We start from the raw sequence: 18,964 nt of genomic DNA, 5'->3' as shown, positions 1-18,964 counted from the left end.
ACACATTGTGCCACAAACTTGAATAAGCCAAGTGAGAAGTCACAGTTTACTCATTCATGTACTAGATTTGTTGTTGATATCAATACTTGTCCGTATGAGTCAGAAGAGCATCTTCAAATCTTAACTACTATGGTACATCTCTCAGACCACAACGTGTTTTTGTCTTGCGATGTTTCACATATGCCTGCAAAGTGAAATGGACTCTTGTGTGCATTGTTTCTGTCCTTTGTTTCTTATTTATGGGCCTTGAGAGCTCACAGAGGTACCATAGTGTTTGTACGTTATCATTCTGTTGAATGCTCCATTTCTCCTGGGCAGGCTAAGCTGGACCTTATACAGAAGATGAAACTTCCTGGCAGATTAAAACTGTTCGCTGGACCAAGACTTGAATTTAGGACCTTAGCCTTTTGCGGGCAAGTGCTCTACCATCTGAGCTACCAAATATGGATTATGACCCATCCTCACAGCTCTAATTCTGCCAGTACCTGCAGTTCTATACAACATGTTTTATGTGAGACAGATGTGGATATTCAAGAACATCTCAGTGAATCCTCAGATGGAGAATTCAATGAGAGCAATAATGACCCTGATTTTGAGATATTTAGTGATCACAGCACCAATTCAGAGCAGGAAACTGAAAGTGATGAAGATGTGACAGCTGATTATGATGGAGAAGCTTACGTCTTCAGTGAAATGAAATGACCGTATGGCATTTATTGGCCAGGATATCCCTTTTCAGGGTTTGGCCGCCATATTGCAAGTCTTTTTAGTTGATGCCACTTTGGCGACTTGTGTGTCAGTGATGATGAAAATGATGATGAAGGATACACAACACCCAGTCCCCAGCTGGGAATCAAACCCAAGCCCCCTTGCATGGTACGCAGTAACACTATCGCTGCACTACGGAGGCGGACACTTCTTCAGTAAGAATGGATGTTTTCAGTGGAGAAAACAGCAGCTACCATCTGATGTAAGAACAAGGTGACATAATGTCATATTATAGATTCCTAGACTGTGACAGACCACAAAAAGTCTCAGAGAAACCCATGCTGTTTTTGAGGTATGGAAACTGTCATTTACCCAAGATATTCTAGACAAAATTATTATTATTTATTATTATTCTGGATTTACAATGTGAGTACATTTTTCCAGCACCTATTCTAGATTACAGTAAGTCACTAATTATCGTTCTCCACTCTTCTCTATTTGTCCATAAATCTTCAGGAATGTTGTTCTTCCTCATTGCTGACTGAACTCCCTGTTTCCATGTATCAGGTGGTCGTCCCCTTTTTCTTCTTCCAATTGGTACCCAGTCGATTATGCATTTGGTAGCCTTTCCTGTTCCATTCGTCTGATGTGTCCATACCATTTAAGTTGTTTGTGCTCGATGAAATCAATAATTGAATTTTTACATTTCATCTTGTCTCCGATTACTTCATTTCTTATTCTTTCTCGTTTTGATATTCTTTCTGAACGTCTCCAGAAATCCATTTCTGTGGCTAATAATTTTGATTTCAGTTGCCATTTTGTTGTCCACACTTCTGAACCATATGTAATAATGCTCCTAACTATTGTTTTAAAAATCCTTATTTTGTTATCAGTTGTTATGTGTTTGTCCCAGAGAATTCCATTCAATAAAGAGATTGTCGTCTTTCCAGAATTTATTCTTGATCTAATTTCTTTGTCCTGTTTCCCATCATTTGTAATTTTCACACCTAAATATTTATATTCCTCAGTAGCTGTTGTTGTTCCCATCCCTTCTTCTAATATTAAGTCTCCATTCACTCCACCAATTACCATGTACTTTGTTTTATTCATGTTTACATTTAGACCTGATTTTTTTATATTCTTGAATCAATTTTCTGGTCATATACTCTATGTCCTCATAGTCTTGGGCTATAATCAGTTGGTCATCTGCAAATTGTAACGAGTATATTGTTCTATCATTTATTGGTATTCCCATAGCATGACATTTTTTCTTCCAATTCTGTGAAGTTACTTCTGTATATATTTTATACAATGTAGGTGAGATGCTACATCCTTGACGTAATCCTTTTGTGACTTGGAATCCATGTGATAGATATTTACCAATTTTTATTTTTGAAATAGAATTTTTATATAAATTTTGAATTGCTTTAATTATTCTTGGATTTATTCCTATTGATATTAAAGCTTTCCATAAACTGGATAAAGGCACACTATCATAGGCTTTTTCTATATCTATGAATACTAAATGTATAGGTTGTGCCCAAACCATTTTTTTTCAATAATTTGTTGTAGGCAAAAGATATGATCAATTGTTGATCTTCCAGCTCTAAAACCTGCTTGTTCTTCAGCCTCCTTTTCTTTGTATTCTTGTTCTAACAAATATTTAATAATTCTTCCATATAATCTACTGAAGGTATTGGTCACTGTTATTCCCCTATAATTTTTACACTCATCTTTCGCTCCTTTTTTATGTATCACTGAAATATATCCTACTTTCAAATCATTTGGGACATCTTCCCCATTTAAATATCTTTCGAAAAGGTTTCTTAACAATTCCATTAATTTCTTTGTTCCTAATTTTAATAATTCTGCAGGAATACCTCCAATGCCTGTAGCCCTTCCATTCTTTAAAGATTTTATTGCAGTTTTTACTGTCTCTATTTCCGAACGGATTATTATATGAACAAATCTGAAAACATCTAACCTGAGAGCACAGTATGGAAATGACTGCTTATCTTGTCTACAAGATGATGTCATTGAAGTGAAGGCAATGGCACTAATTGCTCTGTTGATGTAGTCATCTATTTCAAAAAGGAATGAATCAATTTACACCTTGTTTGCAACTAATGGAACAGGCAGAGATGTTTTCAGATGTGCTGTTAATAAAGAAATATTTCTGTTTTTATTATCTTCATTACAACTCGACAACCTATATGATCAAGACGTGAGAAAGAAAGCAGACAAGTCAACAGAAATTTTTAAAATCTTTCTGTTCATCATCAAAAACAGTAAACTTTGCCACTCTGAAGATGCAACAGTATGTGTTGATGAAAGACTTGTACATTTCCATGGAAGGTGTGAGTTTGGAATGCATATTTCAAACAAACTGGCAAAATATGGCTTGAAAATTCAGTGCGTGATTGATGCTCATACAAATTACTTCTGTAATGCATGCATTTATTCCAGAAAAGGTAGTGATGCTTACACCCTTTCAAACTGTGAGACAGTTTAATGTGTTCCCACACAGGCTGTTCTTCGATTCGTGTAACCTACAGAAATCACACAGAGCAATATTACAGGTTACTGCTGGTACCCATCAGTATGCTAAAAAGAAATAAAAAGGAAATACTGCAGTAGTTTCTACCCAATAAGAAATGAAGTCAGAAGACAATTGTTTATGGTTTTACAGAAGGCATGACATTGGTTTCTTTTGTTTCCAGGCAGTCCAAAGCCTGCAATACTGGTCTGGGAAACCTGAGATCATCACATTTTATAATATAACAAAAGGTGGTGTGGACTGTCTTTACCAAAGCTGTGCAGCTTATTCATTTTGGCCATTTTCTTAACATTAGTGGATGTTGCTTCTAGAGTTAATTCTTGTGTGGTACACCAAGCTCATCCAAATGCAGAAGTAAAGATGAGATTGATCTTCATGAAGACTCTAGCAAAAGATCTTGCTGAGCCTCTCATGAAGTGTAGACTTTCTATTGGATGTGTATGAATGCATGGTTTTGCAGCAAAACGGTAAGAGAGTCTTACCACTTGACAATGACCAGGGAGAGCTCGGTCAAAAGCTCGTGGGATTTTAACCACCTGATGTGGCTGGAAGCACGAGAAAATTTTATTAATTTTTATTGGATGGTTTCTACAAGAGTTGAGTGACACCATCAGAAGAATACTTCACATACAAGATGAGCCTCAGACACAAAAAGAACAGTTCAAAAAATGAAAAACATGTGCCTTCTTCTCTCCTTGTCTGAAGAGGAAAACAAGATTTCCATGTCAACATCCTGGCATTCCAATTTGTTTGAAGTGTTCTAGAAAGGTCTGTGTGAAATACATTCAGGATGAAAGTGACTGAAATATGATTCAGGACCTCATTAAGTCTACATACTTAGTTTTTACTTGTTCTTTTAAGAGAAAATATGGTTAAGTTTCTCCCTTTATTGTATTATGGAGTGCAATAGTCACTCTACATTGAAATGATGAGCAGTGAACTCAATGCTGACTTACCATACAGTTTCTCATAAATGAAAATAGTTTTACATCTATTTATGTTTTGAATCTGTAATATTATCTCTCTGATGATAATCTGTGAGTGGGTATAGAGCTATCTGTCTACTGTTATTTCCTTAACACGTAGTTTAAAAATATACCACGAATTTTACTGTGTTTTAGTTGTCCAAATGTGTTAAATCTCTCACTGCTTAAATGCATTCAAGTCTACACAAGGTTTACTTCTAAGAAGTTTAATGAAGAACAAGAAAACATGAAAATACATATTCATCAAAACACTGGTTTTATACATAAAAAAAAGGTGACCTGAAAGACCCAACCCTAATAACTGTGTTCCTGTAAAATTCTCTACATCTACATCTACATCCATACTCCGCAAGCCACTGACAGTGTGTGGCGGAGGGTACTTTGAGTACCTCTATTGGTTCTCCCTTCTATTCCAGTCTTGTATTGTTTGTGGAAAGAAAGATTGTCAGTATGCCTCTGTGTGGGCTCTAATCTCTCTGATTTTATCCTCATGGTCAATTTGCAAGATATACGTAGGAGGGAGCAATACACTGCTTGACTCCTCGGTGAGGATATGTTCTCAAAATTTCAACAAAAGCCTGTACCGAGCTACTGAGTATCTCCTGCAAAGTCTTCCACTGGAGTTTATCTGTCATCTCCGTAATGCTTTTGCAATTACTAAATGATCCTGTAATGAAGCGCGCTGTCTCCATTGGATCTTCTTTATCTCTTCTATCAACCCTATCTCGTACGGATCCCACACTGGTGAGCAATATTCAAGCAATGGGTGAACAAGTGTACTGTAACCTACTTCCTTTGTTTTCAGATTGCATTTCCTTAGGATTCTTCCAATGAATCTCAGTCTGGCATCTGCTTTACCAACAGTCAACTTTATATGATCATTCCATTTTAAATCACTCCTAATGCGAACTCCCAGATAATTTAGGGAATTAACTACTTCCAGTTGCTGACCTGCTATATTGTAGCTAAATGATAAGGGATCTTTCTTTCTATGTATTTGCAGCACATTACACTTGTCTACATTGAGATTCAGTTGCCATTCCCTACACCATGCGTCAATTCGTTGCAGATCCTCCTGCATTTCAGTACAATTTTCCGTTGTTACAACCTCTCGATATACCACAGCATCATCCGCAAAAAGCCTCAGTGAACTTCCGATGTTATCCACAAGGTCATTTATGTATATTGTGAATAGCAACGGTCCTACGACACTCCCCTGTGGCACACCTGAAATCACTCTTACTCCGGAAGACTTCTCTCCATTGAGAATGACATGCTGCGTTCTGTTATCTAGGAACTCTTCAATCCAATCACACAATTGGTCTGATAGTCCATATGATCTTACTTTCTTCATTACATGACTGTGAGGAACTGTATCAAACACCTTGCAGAAGTCAAGAAACACGGCATCTACCTGGGAACCCATGTCAATGGTCCTCTGAGTCTCGTGGATGAATAGCGCGAGCTGGGTTTCACACAATCGTCTTTTTCGAAACCCATGCTGATTCCTACAGAGCAGATTTCTAGTCTCCAGAAAAGTCATTATACTCAAACATAATACGTGTTCCAAAATTCTACAACTGATCGACATTAGGGATATAGGTCTATAGTTCTGCACATCTGTTCGATGTACCTTCTTAAAAACGGGGATGACCTGTGCCCTTTTCCAATTATTTGGAATGATACGCTTTTCTAGAGACCTACGGTACACCACTGCAAGAAGGGAGGAGTTCCTTCATGTACTCTGTGTAAAATTGAACTGGTATCCCATTAGGTCCAGCGGCCTTTCCTCTTTTGAGCAATTTTAATTGTTTCTCTATCCCTCTGTCATCTATTTCGATATCTACCATTTTGTCATCTGTGCAACAATCTAGAGAGGGAACTACAGTGCAGTCTTCCTCTGTGAAATGGCTTTGGAAAAAGGCGTTTAGTATTTCAGCCTTTAGTCTGTCATCCTATGTTTCAGTACCATTTTGGTCACAGAGTGTCTGGACATTTTGTTTTGATCCACCTGCTGCTTTGACGTAAGACCAAAATTTCTTAGGAATTTCTGCCAAGTCAGTACATAGAACTTTACTTTCGAATTCATTGAACGCCTCTTGCATGGTCCTCCTCACATTACATTTCGCTTTGCGTAATTTTTGTTTGTTTGCAAGGCTTTGGTTATGTTTATGTTTGCTGTGAAGTTCCCTTTGCTTCCGCAGTAGTTTTAAAACATTGTTGTTGTTCCATGGTGGCTCTTTTCCATCTCTTATGATCTTGCTTGGCACATACTCATCTAATGCATATTGTATGATGGTTCTGAACTTTGTCCACTGATGCTCAACACTATCTGTATTTGAGGGTTAACTATTTGCTCTGTAAAACTTAAGCAAAAGTACTTCTATACAAAGACTGTAGTACCACAGTTGTATATTTCCATTTTACATGAACAGGTGTTTTAAATATTGTCCCCATGGACTGAGTAATTTTGAAAAAAGACAGAGTAATCTCAAAAATGCTTACATTATATTTATGTACCTAATGGGAAACAGTAGCTTTAGTTCATAATAATCATACACATTTATAAGAGTGTGATATTTTGGCCTGAACTGTATAAACATGTGCCTTCACAAACTTATTATACTTACTATGTGTAAGAGACATCACTGTTTATTTTTAGACTCACAAACCTCTGTGTATAATATACCTATACCAGAAAACAAGAAACATGAAAAGAACAAGATAACCATCATCATCATCATCACCATCATCATCATCAGTGTTCTTCCAAAATGCAGGTTTTCGCATTGTAGTTCTCCAGGCTGTCTGGTCTTCTGCCATCCTCTTCAGGTCTGCATAATTTCCTTTTACCTTTATGTTGTCTATCATCTTGTATCTCCTTCTTCCTCTCATTCTTTTCCCACAAACAAATCCTTCCAGAGCATCTGCTAGCAAGCACTCCTTTCTCAGTGAATGTCCCAACCAGTTCATTTTCCTTTCTCTTACAACCTTCAGCAGACATCTTCTCTCACCAACCCTTTCCAATACTCTTTCATTACTTACTCTTTCCATCTAGCTTATTCTCTCCATTCTCCTTGACATCCACATCTCAAATTCTTCTAACCTTTTTTATCCTTTCGTCTCAGTGTCCATGTTTCTGCCCCATATAGTGCCACACTCCAGACAAAACATCTGCCAAGCCTTTTTCTTAGTTCGTTATCTAACTTGCCACATAAGAGTCTCCTCTTTCTGTTGAATGCCTCCTTCACATTGGCAATTTGAGTTTTCATCTCTACATCTACATCTACATCCATACTCCGCAAGCCACCTGACGGTGTGTGGCGGAGGGTACCTTGAGTACCTCTATCGGTTCTTCCTTCTATTCCAGTTTCATATTGTTTGTGGAAAGAAGGGTTGTCGGTATGCCTCTGTGTGGACTCTAATCTCTCTGATTTTATCCTCATGGTCAATTCGCGAGATATACATAGGAGGGAGCAATATACTGCTTGACTCCTCGGTGAAGGTATGTTCTCGAAACTTCAACAAAAGCCCATACCGAGCTACTGAGCATCTCTCCTGCAGAGTCTTCCACTGGAATGTCTGTCATCTCCGTAATGCTTTCACGATTACTAAATGATCCTGTAACGAAGCGCGCTCCTCTCCATTGGATCTTCTCTATCTCTTCTATCAACCCTATCTCGTACGGATCGCACACTGCTGAGCAGTATTCAAGCAGTGGGCACACAAGAGTTCTGTAACCTACTTCCTTTGTTTTTGGATTGCATTTCCTTAGGATTCTTCCAATGAATCTCAGTCTGGCATCTGCTTTACCGACGATCAACTTAATATGATCATTCCATTTTAAATCACTCCTAATGTGTACTCCCAGATAATTTATGCAATTAACTGCTTCCAGTTGCTGACCTGCTTTATTGTAGCTAAATGATAAGTGATCTTTCTTTCTATGTATTCACAGCACATTAAACTTGTCTGCATTGAGATTCAATTGCCATTCGCTGCACCATGCGTCAATTTGCTGCAGATCCTCCTGCATTTCAGTGCAATTTTCCATTGTTACAACCTCCTGGTGACATCTCAAGTCTTCAGTTATTGCTGGCCGCGGTAGCCGTGCGGTTCTGGCGCTGCAGTCTGGAACCACAGGACTGCTATGGTCGCAGGTTCGAATCCTGCCTCGGGAATGGGTGTGTGTGATGTCCTTAGGTTAGTTAGGTTTAAGTAGTTCTAAGTTCTAGGGGACTTATGACCTAAGATGTTGAGTCCCATAGTGCTCAGAGCCATTTGAACCATTTTTTTTTTCAGTTATTGAGCTTCCAAGACATTTAAATTCACTTACTTGGCTAACGGTAGATTGTCATATTTTAATATTGGACAGTCTGCGTCTTGTCCTGATGACCATACTCTTTGTTTTTGCTGTTTTTATTTGCATCCCATATTCCACACAAGCTTAATTCAGATCTTTCAGCATGTTATTCACTGTCAACTCACTTTCTGCCAATAATGATATGTCATCAGCAAATCTTATACAGTCTATTCTCTTTCCACCAATACATATTCCTCTTTTCCCATCTAAGCTTTTCGAAATAATCTCTTCTAGGTATACGTTAAACAACAGTTGGGAAAGGCAACAACCTTGTTTAACACCTCGTCCAATGTTGCTTCCTTCTGACATTTCATTTCCAATCCTTATCCTTACTTTCTGGTGTAAATATAGATTCTGTATCAGTCATCTCTCTTTCCAATCTACTCCTTTCCTCTTCAAAATATCTATCAGCCTGTTCCACTGAACTCTGTCAAAAGCCTTTTCTAAGTCTATAAAAACAGCAAAGATTTCTTTACCCTTTTCCATATATCTTTCCCCTATAGTTCTTAACAGGCCAATAGCATGTCTTGTTTCTTTTCCTCTTCTAAATCCTAACTGCTCCTCTGCAATCCCTCTAATCCAAACTGCTCCTCTGCAATCCCTCTATCCAGCTTGCCATATAACCTTCTATTCAACACTCCCAGCAAGACTTTAGGTGCATGAGAAATTAGACTGATGGGCTGGTGCTCTTCACATTTTTTAGTGTTTCTCTTTTTCTGTATTGGTATCATAACTGTTGCAGCAAAGTCCTCAGGCCATTCCCCTTTGTCATATATCTTGTTACAGAGGTAGACTATTTCTTTTCTTGCCTTGTTTCCCAGACTCTTTAACAGTTCTGCTGGCAAATCAATTCCACATGCCATCCTATTCTTCCTTCATGCCTTCCTATAACCAAAGATTCAAAATGACGGAGATAGACTTTGCTCTTGAGCATTAGGCAGCTGCAGTGGGGTAGAGCAAGTGACAAACAAGTGGTTTGTCCAAAGGTTTAAAAGTTGTAGTTTCAGAAGGTTGTAACTGAGAATTATGACCTGGGTTCTTGCGTGGAATTGACTGCAGGAGCTGATATCTTGCAAGTGCTTTTTCTCCTTCTTAGAATGTGAGATGAAGTGGGTGATGTTACTTTGTAAGACAAATTCTGGCACGAGAATACTTACATAATAATTTAAGAATCACATTCATGATTTAATATCATTATATAAGTACTTTCATAAAAATACAATTAAAACTATATGCCTGTATACAAGTTATGCATGCTGAAAATCACAGAATGACATAAACAATTTATTTAGTTGGTTATAATATTTCATATGTGAATGAATTGTGTAAGTTATGTTCCCTGACAATATTCTTTTATTAGTATACAAATTACTATCAAATTATTTTAAGTATTCTCATATTAAATGCTTGTCATGAAACTAATAATTTTTACAGAGTACAACTGTGATCAATTAATTTCATAACTAAACAGTGATGGGGTACAAAATTATCTAAATTTATTTATTTATTTATTTTATTTATCCATCCGTTGACAATAAATATTGTATGGATGTTGTCAAGGGTACATGTAAGCCATTTCAAAGCAATGGGACACAAACAATATATACGTAAAAAAGAACAAAACAAAATAATACAATGAAGTTAATAATAATAAATGGAATTAAAATAGCCTATATACACCACTGCTTGTTATTTTAAATGCATAGTCTGTTTTTCATAAGGCTTTAGTTTTGTCCTCCCTAAACGGCAAGTCCTTATATACACAACATTGCTTAAGTATATATTTACATCACACAACAGCTGTCCTTTAAGTATGAAAATGTAATGAATGATTAGGTACAGATAGAGTATTTTCCATTTTGCCTTTATAAATATCATCAGAAAAAATTTATTGACCTACATAGTCATTTACAGAATAAAAACATTGTTCTACTAGAAATTTTTAACTTCTGTTTTAAATTTGTTATCATCTTCTAACTGCCTGATGTTGACTGGCAGTGCATTGTACAGTTTTGCACCGATATGGCTCACATGCCTTTGTGTATTCGTTCTTTTTGTTCGCTGAGTATGGAGTGCTGCGCTATTACAGGTATTGCAGTTATGAAAGTCGGCATTTGTCTGAACATCTGCAGTGTGGGTCCTGACATACAATACACATTTGTATATGTATAATGATGGTATAGTAAGCATTCTAAGCTTTTAGAAGATGGGTTTGCAGTGTGTCTGTGGATGACTGTGAGTTATTATTCGAATGGCCCTCTTCTGCAACAAAAAAAAATTTGTTTTAGGCGCCCTGTTGTGGAACCCCAAAATATTATTCCGTATGTGGCAAGAGACTGAAAATAGCTGAAATATGCCATTCTGGCACCCTCGGAGGTACAAACATTTGCAATAATTCTGAGGGCAAAACAGGCTGAATTAAGTTTCTGTGCAAGTTTTATTACGTGGTCATTAAAATTTAAGTTTTCATCCACATGAATCCCCAGCAATTTTGCGGATGTCACTCAGTGTAAGGCTTTGTCACCCCACACCAGATCTAGATTTATATTTTGGCATCTTTTCCCAAACTGCATATAATTTGTTTTATTTACATTCAATGTCAACCTGTTTGCATTGAGCCAAGAGTGGATGTAATTTAGTACTTTATCAGCATTTGTTGATATGAATTGCTTTGGTGCACTTAATATCACACTAGTATCATCTGCAAATATTATTGCTTTGGCTGCATCATCTGAGGTGTGAAAATCATTTATATAGACAAGAAACAATATGAGCCCTAGGATGCTGCCTTGTGGTACTCCTATTTCTACATTTTTTACCTCTGATACTGAATTTATTTTGTGGTTGGAGTAAGTTGATGTCAGTCCTACAACCTGTGTTCTGTTTTTTAGGTATGATTCAAACCATTTTTTTCCTACCCCATGTATACCCAACTCTTCCAATTTTTCTATAAGAATGTAACATACGGAGTGAATTATTGTATTACAGTGACAACTTCTGTATTTATTTATTTATTTACGTCCTGAATCTTTGTGGTACATATACCATACCTTAGATGTTGGACAAAATGATATTACATTAATATACTGTTACATTGGTGTATACATTACATTTATAAATTGTTACATTTTATATTGCTATATTGTTACATTACATTTTTATATTGTTACAACCAACTTATTTTTCAAGATACTGTGTTACTGAGTAAAAACAGTTTTCCAAGAGATATGATGTTACAGATTTTTTAAAGCTGTGGATTTTGTTTATGGCCTTTAGGTTACTTGGCAGCTTGTTAAATAAATGTGAAGCTGAGTGATATACACCTTTCTTGCACAGTGTGGTATAACAATTATGTCTGTGTATGTCACTATTTGCCCTTGTATGGTGTTCATGTACAGATTTATTTTGAATAAATACATTTCCATTTTTTAGCATGCTTTTTTTTAGGAACATTACAACTTCTAGTATATAGATACATGGTAGGGGTAGAATCTCCAGTTCTTTAAAGAATGGTTTGCTTGATTTTCGGGTGTTGGCATTTTTCATTACCCTCACAATCTTTTTTTGCTTCCGGAGTGTGGTTATGCAATGAGGAGAATTTCCCCAGAATATGATGCCATATCTTAATAGGGAGTGTATGCAAGCATAATACGCTGCTCTAACTGTTTCAGGACTTGTGTTGTTCCATATAATCCTCATTGCATAAGTCATTTTGGATAGTTTAGAATTTAATGAAGTGATGTGGGAATTCCATTTAAGATTGTCTTGTAAGTGGATGCCAAGAAATTTTGCTTCAGTGACACTGTTAATTCTTTGGTTTTCCATTGACATGTTTGGTTTTAATGGGTTTTTATTTTGTTGTGTATGGAAGTGTAAGATGACTGTTTTTTGAGGGTTTATCAGTAATTTATTCCTCATAAACCACTCTGAGACATTTTCACTTGTGACTTTAGCATTTAAACTTAGAGCCATTTCATTTTCACCTTCAATTAATATGCTTGTGTCATCTGCAAATAGCACTGGTTCGGAGTGTTGAACGTGTAGGGGGAAGTCGTTTCTGAAAATTAGGAAGAGAAAGGGACCTAAAATTGAGCCTTGTGGTACACCGTGGGTTAATGTGGAGGGTTTCGATTGATAGGCTTGGAGTTTGTTTTTTCCCATGTGTTTTACCTCTGTTATCTGAGAGCAATTTTCTAGGTAGGATTTCAGCCACTCATGTGGCGGGCCTCTTACACCATACCACTCTAACTTTCTTAGGAGAATTTCATGGTCTATTAGATCAAATGGTTTTGTTAAATCCAGGAAAATCCCCGAAACATTTTTGTGATTATCCACTGAATTTAAAATACGATTTATGAGGCTAAAAGTGGCTGTTTCAGTACTGCACTGAGGCCTGAAGCCATGCTGACATCCTGAAGAGATCAGTTAGTTGTAGCAGAACTAGTTTTTCAATGATTTTTGAAAAACCTGATAGGAGTGACACAGGCCTATAGTTGACCATCTGCTGCCGATCGCCCTTTTTTTTTTTTTTTTTTTTTTTTTTTTTTTTTTTTTTTTTTTTTGTAAAGGGGTACAACTTTTGCAGTTTTTAACTGTTGTGGGAAAATACCACTTGATAGTGAAGAATTGCATATATCTAGCAGTGGTGTGAGTATCTGTTCAGCTGATACTTTTATAATATAGTCTGGCACATCGTCGACTCTGGCTGAATATTTATTTTTTAATGACTTTATACTGTTTAACAGTTCTTCCCTACTTATTGGACGGAGGAACATGGATGTATTTGTTACGCTATTTCCAGAAATTTCCTGTATTATTTTGTTTGATGTTTCTCCCATTTGTTCCTTCGCTAACTCATGAGCAATATTGGTGTAGTAAGAATTGAAGTGGTTAGCAATTAATTTTGGATCAGTGATCTTGCTGCCCACTTGTGACAATACAATATTTTTGTGTGTTTCCACCTTTCCAGTAAGTCTCTGTACCGTATTCCACATTGTCTTAGCTTTGTTTGATGATTCCATAATAAGTTTGTCATTTTCCCTTAATTTTGCTTCCCTTATTACACAACTCAGAGTTAACTTGTATTTTTTGAAGTGGTGAGCAAATTCAGGGCTGCTATCTGTTTTTGATAGTGCAAAAAGTTCTCTTTTTCTTCTACATGATACTTTGATCCCTGATGTAATCCAAGTTTTGGGTTTGCTGGGGCCTTTACAAATTATTTTCTTTTTTGGAAATGCAATTTCGAAAAAATGTCTGTAAATTTCCATGAAATTATCCAGCTTTTCCATGAAATTATCTTTGTGAGATGATCCTTAGAGGAAATATATAAACTTTCTTCCCATCAACTACAAGAAATCCAGGAAGGTCCATGATAATACATGGAATAAAGATAATATAACATTAATGAAAGCTTTACTTTTTGCCAACGTTTTCTTAACTTAAGGGGAGTTGGATCGGAATTTTTTTTTCACATTTTTGAATAGCGAATAGTGTTTTATTCATCTCATAACATACAATTTCTAATCATATGATCAGTGACAGGAGACATGTCAAAAAAATGGATAACACAACTTAGGCCTAATTGGTACAAAGAATTTTAACATTAATATAAACTTTTATTTTTATTTCTTCCCTTTTGTGAAGGACAGCTACATTTACACATTTTTATCTCATTATAAAATTTGTAATTTTCCAAATAAAATGATATACATATCACTTATAAACTCACATGGGAAGTATTTTATTTTATTTTTTTAAAATATAATCTATGCTGGTTGAAACTGTTAAAAATTTTATGTGCATTACTTCAAGATCTAATAAAATCAGTAATTTTTTATATAGAAGGCAGCGGATTGCTGTGTTATAAAGGTTAAATCACGTGTTTGTATTGGTAGCACTGTCCAAAACAGTATTGTATCGTTTCATAGTATAAACACATGCTGTACGTCGAAGTGCAAACGTTTTTCTGGGGAAAAGTGATGAACAGATTGGTAAATCTCTTAAAAAGTAAAGTATGACACCAATACAAAGTGTTTTTAAGAAACGTGGGTTTCATGATAACAGGTTTTGGAATAAAGGGAAACATTGTGTTCCACATGTGGCATGTGAAGTTACAGACAATGAAATACATGCAAACTCATTAGTATCACATTAGTGCTTAGAAGACTAAAATAAAACATTGTGATACACAGTTTTCTCAAAACGAAAGTGATGTAAATGGTAGGTTAGGTTATATTCTGATAGATTTACGCATCCTAACAATGGTGTTAGGTGAAAGTGTGTGTTGTGAAATATGTGGGGGGCCAGTGAGTTTACATGAAGACAGTGAGTAATCAAATGGACTAGCCAGTTGCTAATTGTAAATATACTCATTCATTTTGGAATTCTGATAAGTGTAAAGATAATTATTTTGAAGTAAATCTTAGGTGGTTTTATAGATTGAGAGCTATTGACAAAGAACACACTGCAGCAGTAACAATGTGTGCTCCGATGAATATGCCATGCCTACCTTGTAAAATCAATAAGTATGCAGGAGTAGGCTGCTATGGAATCTGTTGCACGTGAGTCAATGAAGGGTGCTGCAAACTAAGCTGTTGAAGTTAATGATGGTATGACTGACATACCAGTAGCTTTTGATGGCACTTGGCAGAAGCACAGCTACGGTTCTAAGAATTCTGTTGCTATGGTGACCATTGTGGATACTGGAAAGATAATAGATTTCTGGATTTTAGCCAAACAGTGTTACAAGTCTAAATCAGGGAATGAAGAAGGACAAATCTGTGGCAGAAATTATGAAGGAACAAGTGGTGATATGGAGGCCTCTGCAGCTTCTGAAATTTGTAGTCAATCTGTGAACAAACGGGGAGTGCGTTACACTAAGTTCTTAGGTGATGGAGACTCAAGAGCATACAACAGTGTAGTAGCCACTCAGCCTTATGGTGAGAAGAACATCACAAAACTGGAATGTGTTGGTCATGTCCAGAAGAGGATGGGCACCAGGTTGACGAAGTTGAAGCAAAGTTTGAGAGACACAAGAAACTTTCTGATGGTAAAACCATAAAAGGCAGGCTGACAGACAAAATGATTGATGAACTACAGCAGTATTATGGGATGGCCATTAGAAATAATACTGAAGATTGGTTCAAAATGAAGCAGGAAATATGGGCTACATTCTTCCACAGACTGTCAACTGATGAAAAAACAGTTCACCACCTTAGCCCTCCTGGACCTGATGCATGGTGCAATTTCCGCAATGCCCAGTACTCAAACAGTTCATACAACCATAAACATTCCATCCCAGCAGCAGTCATGGATATCATAAAACGTATTCATTCACAGAGACCTGGCAAATCCTTAATTACTGAAGAAGTGTCTGCATGGTCATACTCAATATCCCAATGAGTCATTCAATAATCTTATATGGAATCGCTTACCAAAAAATGTTTTTGTTGGAATGAAGACACGAAAGTGGGTGGGTCAGTGATGCTGTTACTGCTTTTAATTATGGCAACATTGGTAGGGTGAAAATGTTACAACATATGGGAATTAATCCTGGAGTAAACTGCATCAGAGAACTTGAACAGATGGACAAGGTTCGTATTAATAAAACAGAGTATGCAGCACAGTTTTCCACTAACAAGTCCAGAATGAAGAAAAACCTTGGAAAAAGATCAAGAGGATGACATACAGTATGGTGCAGGGTGCTTCTGAGTGACTAAAAATAAGAAATTAATCATATATTAAGTGACTTACAGTCTTTTGAAACTTTAGAAGCTGTTTCTGCTCATTTACATTTTCTGTTGCATTTTTCCCTAAATCTCAGAAACCACTTAGAGTAGAGTATTCAAATATTCAGGGAGTAATAACATACACATCTTGGGTCTACTGAACTAAAAGAAGAACATAATGTAATGTATAATCAAAATTATTTACGATAATGTACAAAAAAGTGTACAAAATTTTAACACTGTAATTAAAAAATTATATTTCTGAAAGCAGTGGCTGAAGTGCAACTATTGTAATTCAGCAGACTCAGAATGTACAGTTTAATGTCCTGTAAAAATGTCATGTCAATGACTACTGTGGTTCCTGAAATACAGGGAAGCCAAGTCACTGAATGTAACATTAATATTATCCATATTAAATTTTTTAAAAGCATTTCTTTATGCATATTGCTACCCCCCATAGAGAGGAGATGTTCAGTAATAGACTATCCTTTTCTTAATATTGTCATTATTCTGTCCTGGATTTTCCATTCTCCCATTTCTTTATGTAAATACATACAGCCACTCCATTTATGTCATTCAAACTAAAAGTCAAGTCACTTGTATTTTAAATAAATAAAAAAAATGAAGTTGCCAGTTGATCCATATTGAAAAACAGTAAATTTGTGGGATGTATCGTATTGCCTACTAAATGGCGACAGTAAATCAGGGATCACAGGGATCAGTTCCATTACAGAGTGCACTATTCAAAATCATGAAACAAAAGCAGAATACTTTTAAACAGAATGACTTTCACATAATAAATTCACATATTAGGTGTAGTAACCAAGTGGTACATGAAACCAATACAAGTAACAAAAATATGGTTTTATTCATAAATCCCTGAACAATAACAGAAATAAACCTCTCATGACTCCACACATAATGAGACACAGAACAACTGATGTGAGTGGTATAAACTGGAAGAACACAGAGAGCCAGTCAGAGCTGCTCCATGCATACATAGGTATGAGCCACAGTAGATGGTGCAATGGAGACCGTGCCATGTACACATTTCCTATGAGTGGCCTCTACTGGCTGGCCCATGGTGATACATTTGGTGGTTAATGTAAATGCATATATGTGGTGACACTACATTTGGTGCATTCACACTCACACTCACTAGTAGCAGGATACAGCACACCTCTCCCTTGTGTGAAGTGGCCACCCAGGAGATGGAGAAAAAACCATTGGCCCAACGAGAGATGCAGCCATTGGATCCAGAGTGCCAGCAGTCAGTGCTCATGGAGGGGTAGTGATGATGTGCTGGGCAGGCAGTGGAGCATAGGGCTGGATCATGTGGGGACATGACTATCCCAGGGGGCAATAGTCTTCCATGGCACCCAATGACAGAGCTGGGGAGGAGAGCACCATTGCCATCTCTGCATCATCATCAGCAGGCAGGTCCCAGTACAGAGGAAATGGGGATGGAGCCATCATCAACAATGCCTGAGGTATTGATGCTGAAGGTCCAGAGGAGGTGGCACAACCTGAACAGTAGGCTGTGGTAACAGACGCAAGCCAGAGACTGAGTAGCACCCAGCACCAAGAAGCTGGGATCCCAGGGTGTAGCATGTGTTTCTATTAGTGTTCAGAGATTTATGAATAAATCCATATTTGTGTTACTTGTATCGGTTTCATGTACCACTTGATTACCAGTGGGATGGGGGCACCTCCACAGCAGGCGATGACAGGCTTGAGGCGGAGAGGGTGGGCTGTGGTGACAGGGCTGCACCTTAAACTGGTAGCTTCCAGAGGCAAGTTGGGGCACAACTGATGAAAGTGGAATGCCACCAGCCCATTGACCATATGGACATAATGAATATGGCATCCCCAGTGGTGGAAACAGTGATCGGTATCCATGTGGTCTAGTGAGCACACCCTTGCACCCACACAGGTAATCATGGTGTGAAGTGGCCAGATGAACCCTGCCACGGCAGGTGTGTCACAGGCCACAGAAGGTGGAGGAAAATGTGTGGCTGCCAGCCGTGAAGCAACTCAGCCAAGCTCTGTTCCCCTGTAGGCGTGAAGTGAGGGGTGCACAGAAAAAAGAACAGGGCATCATCTGGTAAAGAATCCACATCAAACTTTTTCATTTTGGACATGAACATGCATGCTAGTTGTTCTGCCTTGCCATTGGATTGAAGGGGGAATGATGGAGCCATAACATGACAAATGCTGTGACAAGAACAAAACAAGTGAAAGGTTCTCTTTTTTAATTAAAATTAGCTCTTTTACATAGCAGGTGCCATCAGCTTTCATCTAAATGCCTGCCTGAGGACACTAGTGCTTCACCAAAATAAAAAAAATAAAAACGAAGTGAATGGCAGTAAAGTACAGAAAGTGAATTACCATTATGAGCAGAACTGCACAAGGAAACAAACCCAGAATACAGGGAAAGAAGATGTCATTCACTACTATGGATAACCTGGAAACTAACAGGATTTTTTTTCTTCAGATAACAATACTACTACTACTAAAAAGGAGGTAACTGTTCAAGCAAGATACAATATATGACTCACTTCAAACTCAAATTGATCACCATAATATTCAGACTCTGTTCAGTGAGCTGAATGAAATAGAAATC

Source organism: Schistocerca cancellata, chromosome 5 (genome assembly GCF_023864275.1).
Source record: "Schistocerca cancellata isolate TAMUIC-IGC-003103 chromosome 5, iqSchCanc2.1, whole genome shotgun sequence".
Classification (NCBI taxonomy): Eukaryota; Metazoa; Arthropoda; class Insecta; order Orthoptera; family Acrididae; genus Schistocerca; species Schistocerca cancellata.
The sequence above is the reverse complement of the archived record's forward strand: the minus strand, read 5'-3'. Positions refer to the sequence as shown.